The sequence below is a fragment of the Ovis aries genome, chromosome 2 (genome assembly GCF_016772045.2).
Source record: "Ovis aries strain OAR_USU_Benz2616 breed Rambouillet chromosome 2, ARS-UI_Ramb_v3.0, whole genome shotgun sequence".
Classification (NCBI taxonomy): domain Eukaryota; kingdom Metazoa; phylum Chordata; class Mammalia; order Artiodactyla; family Bovidae; genus Ovis; species Ovis aries.
This window is the reverse complement of record NC_056055.1, coordinates 102,465,568-102,473,386: the sequence shown is the minus strand read 5'-3', so window position 1 is coordinate 102,473,386 and position 7,819 is coordinate 102,465,568. Positions and strand designations below refer to the sequence as shown.

Genomic DNA, 7,819 nt, shown 5'->3' with positions numbered 1-7,819 from the left:
TGGATGTAGCTGACATGAGCTGAACTGGGGAACATTGTAGGTGGAGTGGGGTTTCAGGGGAATGGAGGGTTAATTTGCATGTGTTGTGTTTGGGATACCTTGTGAGCTGTAAGACATGAAGGAGATTGGGGCTGGAGGTACCAAATGAGAGCGATGTGCATATGGGTGATACTTACAGATGTGAGACTAAAAAGAAAGAAAAGAGTGTGACAGAAAGAAAAGAGACCAGAGATTAAGCTTTGGGGTATTCTATTATCGCCAGGAAACAGGAGTAAGTAGGGAAGGAGGCTGAGGAGGTGCAACCAGGGAGGTGGGAAGGAAACTAGGCGAGTGTGGTTCCTGGAAGCCGAGTGGGAAAAAGTGTGTTGAGGAGGGAGTGACCCCCTGGATCAAATGCCATTGATGGGTCAACAAAGAGGAGGGTTGAAAATTAACTAGGGTCACCAGAGACTCTGACACAAACAGTTTCACAGAGTGGTAGAAGTGAAGGCTTAACTGAAGTGGGTTGATGATTAAAAGGAGAGAGCTTTGAGACGGCAGCTTTAGAAACAACTCTTTGAGGGGGTTCGCCATAAAATACAGAGGAATGGGACAGCAGCTGGCAGGGAAGCCGGGCTCAGAGGGAGCGTTTGTTAAAATGGAATAAGCAACAGCATGTTTGTACGCTGACAGGAATAATCCAGGGGATACTGAAAATCTGATGAATGAAGAGGGGAAGCAGTCTACCTTGTCCTGCGGTTGGACAGAAGGAAGGGGGTCTGTGCCCGAGAGAAAGGCTTAGATTTTGGTGGGTGTAGGCACTGTTCAGTCGCTCAGTCGTGTCTGACTCCCTGCGACCCCATGGACTGCAGCACGCCAGGCTTCCCTGTCCTTCACCATCTCCCCGAGCTTGCCCAAACTCATGTCCATTGAGTCAGTGATGCCATTCAAGCACCTCATTCTCTGTCGCCCCCTCCTCCTCCTGCCCTCAGTCTTTCCCAGCATTCTTGCCCATAGATGGGGTGTATTCTGAGTTCATCTATATCCAGGCTGGAAGGCAGAGCCAGTGATACATGTCCGGGGGAGGTGGGGGCGGTTGGGTGTGACGGTGGGACTCTGTGGAAGTTCTCCTTCAGTTGCTTCAATGTTTCTAGTGAGTTCAATGAAAATTCAGCTTGGTAGTTTGCCCAAACTCCTAATGGAGCTAGCATTCAGGTGTCCAATAGTATCAAAGGCCACCTTAAAGAACCCAGTTTTAAAAATGACCAAAGTTCATTGTAGTTATTAGGGGCTTCCCTGGTGGCTCAGTGGTAAAGAACCTGTCTGCCAATTCAGGAGGCACAGGCGATGTGAGCTCAATCTCTGGCAAGGGAAGATGCCCTGGAGAAGAAAATGACAACCCACTCCAGCATTCTTGCCTGGAGAATCATATGGACAGAGGAACCTGGTGGGGCTACAGTCCACGAGAGCCGCAAAGAGTCAGACACGACTGAAGCAACTTAGCATGCACACACTTTACTAGTACCTCTGGTTAAGAACTGGAGAAGGCAATGGCACCCCACTCTAGTACTCTTGCCTGGAAAATCCCATGGATGGAGGAGCCTGGTGGGCTGCAGTCCATGGGATCGCTGGGAGTCGGATACGACTGAGTGACTTCACTTTCAGTTTTCACTTTCATGCATTGGAGAGGGAAATAGCAACCCACTCCAGTGTTCTTGCCTGGAGAATCCCAGGGACGGGGGAGCCTGGTGGGCTTCCATCTATGGGGTCGCACAGAGTTGGACACGACTGAAGTGACTTAGCAGCAGCTGGTTAAGAATACAGGTAACTGTTGAAGCAGAGAAACAGCCAGTGGAGGGCGAGCTAAGCACACACGACGTGAATACATGTTGTGATTTCAGCCCAAAGAAATCTAACACTAGTGAAGATCGTTCACGTTGATTTTCTTTGTTTTGAACTCTATATTGGTATTTCTATGGTTTTCTAATGGATGAGGCACACCAGCTTGCTAGAAGTTGCAAGCAATTTTTAAGACCACATTCTTCCTGACCTTTTGCTGCTTTCCCACTTTGGACTAAAAACATACCTGCAGTTACTGAGGGGAAACCTAGTAATGATTGACTCTGTTTTTGAAGGTCAAACAACATCTGAGCTGAAGGTTAAAAAAACAGATTTTATCCCTGTACTTGATGTGACTGTTTGGGTGACAGCAAGGAGGAATAGGTTCTGCTTTCTTCTCCTGGACAGCATTTCAAAAATACTTGTTTTTATGTTCTGTTTTTAAACATGTGGACCTAAAATTTAAGTTCCAGAAAGTTATTTAAAACTGTATGGCACTCATTTCTACAGTCACATGATCCAGTATCGTTTGGTTTTGGTGAGTTTCAGGATTGTGTATCAAGAATCAGCTTATCTTCATCATCTCATATTATCCACCTCTCCCAGTTGTCTTCTATTTGGGGACGGGGGGAACTGATACTTCGTCTCTCTTGGGACTGGGGCGATTTTCCTTGCTGCTTATGTTAAATCAGATCAATCAGAATAACTCTCATCCTCAAGGAAAGGATACTGCAGGGTGGAGGCTGCAATTGATTTGGAAAGGAAAAATGATTAATGTGTAGGCATAGCGAAGAGAAAAATATGAGTGCCCCAGTTCACATACAACCAAAGTTTAAATGAAAGGTGCAGATAGTACGTGTCTATTTATGAGGGCGGAGACTGTCATAAATAGCTCTCTGATGGCAAATTAGTTTCACTTCTGGTTGTGTAAATGTGGCTTTATGACAGTGGCCACAAAGGACTCTCTCCCCCAGCTGGTTCAACATACCTCGACCAAGGCAAAGACGTTGCCACTGTCTTTGTGGAATCTTGGAGCTGTAGCATGCAAAGTGACATCTGGTAAGTTGTTTTTCTTATGCAATTTATGCTATAACTTATGATTGATTAAAAAATAGCTTTAGAGAAAAATGGAGATGATGGTAGTTTCCATAGAATTCACAACCAACTTCCTCTCTCATCTTACATTAGTAAAGATACATTTTTTATAATTAATGAACCAACATTTGTAGTAGTGGTATTAACTACGAGAAGAAGAGTGAAAAGAAAGTGAAAGTGTTAGTCGCTCAGTCGTGTTTGACTCTTTGTGACCCCGTGGCCTGTAACCCACCAGGCTCCTCTGTCCATGGAATTCTCCAGATAAGAATACTGGACTGGGTACACATTCCCTTCTCCAGGGATCGAACTGGGGTCTCCTGCAGTGGCAGGCAGGTTCTTTACTGTCTGAGCCACCAGGGAACCCTAAAGGTTATCCTTTATTCAGATTTTCTTAGCTGTTATCTAATGTCTTTTTCTGTTTTAGAACCCTATCTAGGGGAGGGGGATTTGGGAGAGAATGGGCACATGTATATGCATGGCTGAGTCTTGCTGTTCACTTGAAACCATCACAACATTATCAGTTGGCTATACCCCAAAACAAAATGTTTTAGGTGTTTTTTGTTTTTTTTTAAATAATCCTATCCAGAACACCATATTACATTTAGTCGTCATGTCTCTTCTTGGCTGTGATCTTGTGTTTGATGACTTTGACAGTTTTGCGGAATCCTGGTCAGCTCTTCTGTAGGATCCACAATGAGACTGGAGTTGCGGGTTTAGGGTGGAAGATAAGAGAGTTAAAGGTCATTCTCATCCCGTCGCATCACAGGTACACATCATCAAGATGATTTATGACAGTTGTTGTTGACCTTGGTCACCTGGCCGAGAGAGTATTTGCAAAGTCTTTCTACTGTAAAGCGACTCTTTTTCCCCTTCTTTCCATCCTGTCCCCCTTGGAAGGGAGTTACTCTGTGAGGCCCATGCCCAAGGAGAGGGGCATTAAGTTCCCTTTCCTTCAGGGTGAAGCATCTTTAGAAATTGTTTGGAATTTTTCTGTGTGGGAGACTCATTTTTTCTCCTTCTCGTGATTTTCCTAAAGTCAGTTATTGCTTGAGGGAAAGTGATTTTTACTTAAGTGAATTTTACAGCTACGTAAAGGCCAGTGATGGAGAGGCAATGGCACCCCACTCCAGTACTCTTGCCTGAAAAATCCCATGGATGGAGGAGCCTGGTGAGCTGCAGTCCATGGGGTCGCTAAGAGTCAGACACGACTGAGTGACTTCCCTTTCACTTTTCACTTTCATGCATTGGAGAAGGAAATGGCAACCCACTCCACTGTTCTTGCCTGGAGAATCCCAGGGACGGGGGAGCCTGGTGGGCTGCCGTCTACGGGGTTGCACAGAGTCGGACACGACTGAAGCGACTTAGCAGCAGCAGCAGCAGCAAAGGCCAATGAACTAGAAATCTGGAGAACTGGGGCTTAGTTTGAATTTTATAACAGTGTGATCTCAGGCAAGTCATCAATCCTTCTTCCCCAAAGAAAACTTGTGTTCCAGGCACCATTAATATTAAATACATCAATACAAAACTAATACTGAGTTTGGTATTAACGTCATCTTATGCCTCATTAACTTTGGCAAGCGTGGGTGAGCAATATGAAAGGATTCGAGTTCATTTCCGTAAAATCTGATAAAGTATGTAATGAAAATATCTGCTTATTTTACTTATCTAGTCACCTGGGGGAGAAGGACTGGAAAAGTCATGCCTCGTCTACTGAACCTACCTCTGGCAGCCGTGCTCCTAATGTTGCACACAGTAGCTGATGCATTAATGCTGAAAACATAACTCTTTTCCTCTGGGGGTTTGATGGCCCTTGTTTCACTTTTGCTTCTAAGCTAATGTGTTTAAATTGTCCCTTCAGAGTGTACCCAGTTTGGAAGAGCCGTGCAATGTCCAATAAAGTGGTTAGGAAAGTCTGCCAACACCAAAAGTATTTAAGCATTAAAAAAAGAGAGAGAGAGAGGAAATAAATCCACAACATTCCATTTTTAAGAATCTGCTCCTTGCTCTTATTTCATTCTTCAATTACCTCCCTGTGGGAGGGGACAAGACGCTACCAAGGGCATAGAACCCTGAAGATGCTTCGTCAATGGGAACAAGAATGGGGGTCAGTTTATCAGTTATGGTGGCATCTGGTCCCCCTACCCCAAAAAAAGTTGACTTTGCCCAGGTAAATATTAGTACTGGTTTCTTGTTAAGCTATCTTCACCAAATATTCTGAAAGTCAATAACACTTGTACAGGTGCATAAGCGTCTGTGGGGCTTCCCAGGTGGCTCAGGAGTAAAGAATCTGCCTGTCGATGCAGGAGACGCAGGTTCAATCCTTGGGTCAGAAAGATCCCCCGGAGAAGTAAATGGCAACACACTCCAGTACTCTTGCCTGGCAAATCACCCGGATAGAGGAGCCTGGCGGGCTACAGTCCATGGACTGAAAGAGAGTCAGACATGACTGAACGCACGTAAGTGTCTGCAGACCAGCTTTGCCTCAGTGTCACAAACAGCCCTCCCAATGAACTCCAGACGTTAAGTATTTTGCTATTCTCATCTTATATGTGGATAAACTGAGACTCAGAGAGGTTAAATGCTTTGTTTAGTGTCACACTGCAGTACCAGAGCAGGATCCCCAAATCCAGGCATTCTGACTCCGAATCCTGAGTACTTTTCCCATAGCATCCCTCACCGTCTGGAACATAAACCCGGGTGGGCAGACACCTTGCCCATTTTCTTTCCTCGTGTGTCCCCAGGATCTAGAACCGTGTCTGGCACACAGTAAACACTTAACAAATGTTTGCTGAACGAATGAATATAATTCCTGCCATTATTAATTTTATCATCCAAGAATATGTTTAAAAGACACACGTCAGTCAACACATATTTACTCAGCGCTCACTATGTACTGAGCACTTCCCACATTTATTAAAGAGTGGGGAAGAAACCAAGGTTGATGATCAAAATGCCCCTTCAAGGAACTTTGCTAATTTAAGTATTTTAATTTTTCCTATTAGTGCGGCCTTGAGGGAGGGGGAGGGCTGGGGTCAGGGACTGGAAATGAAATGAAAACAAGAATCATGTCGGGAGAGGTTAATGATGTGAAGCAAGGGAGGGTGGGACAAGATTCAGACTAAAGGAGAAGGGACTTAGACGTTTGTAATTCTTAATAAACACATTAAATTCTGCTCTGGACACAGACTGAAGGCAGATAAATGAACTACTCACCCGCTTCCATACACACACACATTCACGCATCCTCATTGCACACACCACCACCACCCCCAACAATGCCCCTGGCAGCCTGGCTTGTTTTATTCTGAGGGCACTAGCTTCAGTTGGTATCCTTAAGCCCAATTTCATCAAGCTACCACTCTCCCCCTACTCAACAGCCTGCACTCCCCAAATGCCTCCTCGTGCATTAAAGGGAACCCCTCATTTGTGTTCACCATTCTCTCCATCTCTTACTCTGAAGCTCCAGAGATGGTTTAAATAGTACCAGTTAGAGGTTTTATGGTAGAATGATGAGAACACTGAACTTGGACTCACTGTCTGACCTTGAACAGGTCCCTTCCCCTCTCAAGGCCTCAGTGTCCACATCTGTAGAAGGGGCTCTGCTGCTGCTACTGCTGCTAAGTCGCTTCAGTCGTGTCTGACTCTGGGCGACCCCATAGATGGCAGCCCACCAGGCTCCCCTGTCCCTGGGATTCTCCAGGCAAGAACAGTGGAGTGGGTTGCCATTTCCTTCTCCAATGCATGAAAGTGAAAAGTGAAAGGGAAGTCACTCAGTCGTGTACGACTCTTAGCAACCCCATGGACTGCAGCCCACCAGGCTCCTCCGTCCATGGGATTTTCCAGGCAGGAGTACTGGAGTGGGGTGCCATTGCCTTCTCCAAAAGAACATTATTTCATTCCACTCTAGGAAGCTCTTCTGGGACAGGAGTGACAACTGCCTTGGTGTCACCTCTGTTAGGTTCTCTTAAGAAAAAGACAGTAAGCAAATACAAAAAGAGGAAAGGGAGAGTGAGAAAAGCAAGAAAAACTGTCAAAAGTCACAATTATTTGACAGGAAACTGGTTCTGTGCAGCCTTCCCACATCTAGCTAAATATGCAGAGTCCCTTTTAAAAGATGCTATTCTTAGGCTCTCTGCACATGAATGTAAATAAGGACTCAAATCAAAACTTAAACGCTAACCGCACAGTTGAAATACAAGCGAAATAAACCACATATCAAAACCTTGCCCCTGTGAGCCATACGTGTGGACGTTTTCAGCTGCTTCTCTGCAGAAACAGTTTTCACAAAACACACCACGGTTGCTGCCTCTTTTGGGGAGAAAGTGGAGCCCAGCATAATTTGAGGAAGGACTCTGGGTCTTTTGCTCTTTAAAATGAACCTGAAATCACCGAATTATCAATTGTGTTCCTTTTGACTGTCGTTATTGTTTGTTCAGTTGCTCAGTCGTGTCCGACTCTCTTGCGACCCCATGAACTGCAGCCTGCCAGGCTCCTCTGTCCATGGGATTTCCCAGCCAAGAACACTGGAGTGGGTTGCCATTTCCTTCTCCAGGGGATCTTCCCGACCCAGGGATCGAACCCATGTCCCCTGCATTGGCAGGTGGGGAAGCCTGATCCATCTTCCGTATTTATTCCTGGCACTGGCCAGCACAGCCAGTCGAAGGTCCACAGTGGACCTGTACCCCGGGAGGACCGTACGTTTGTTGTCTCCAGAGCCCACTGTGATACGACGTTTAATATTTTGTGTGTATGACTATAGCTCATGGAGCTGCCATCTTCAGAAAACAACAGATATCTTTCCAGGGGGCAATTCCTAGTTTCGCATCTAAAGCTATTGTTTGCTGCTGCTGCTACTGCTAAGTCGCTTCAGTCGTGTCCGACTCTGTGCGACCCCAGAGATGGCAGC

The 7,819-nt window shown here is 45.7% G+C and overlaps 1 protein-coding gene across 17 annotated transcripts in view; it reads left to right on the top strand.

Annotated features, from left to right (window-relative positions):
- The first annotated feature begins 2,733 nt into the window (after nt 1-2,733).
- Nucleotides 2,734-7,819, top strand: part of NUGGC (nuclear GTPase, germinal center associated) — a 49,428-nt gene continuing 44,342 nt past the window's right edge. For 8 of the 17 annotated variants that reach the window (XM_060409561.1, XM_060409552.1, XM_042243523.1 and 5 more), the window contains exons 1-2: nt 2,734-2,877; nt 3,568-3,679. The gene's annotated coding sequence lies outside the window, so the exon portion shown is untranslated. Of the gene's footprint in view, nt 2,878-3,567; nt 3,680-5,216; nt 5,370-7,819 lie in introns of all 17 variants that reach the window. The other 9 variants (XM_060409553.1, XM_060409549.1, XM_060409558.1 and 6 more) reach the window with 3 other exon arrangements.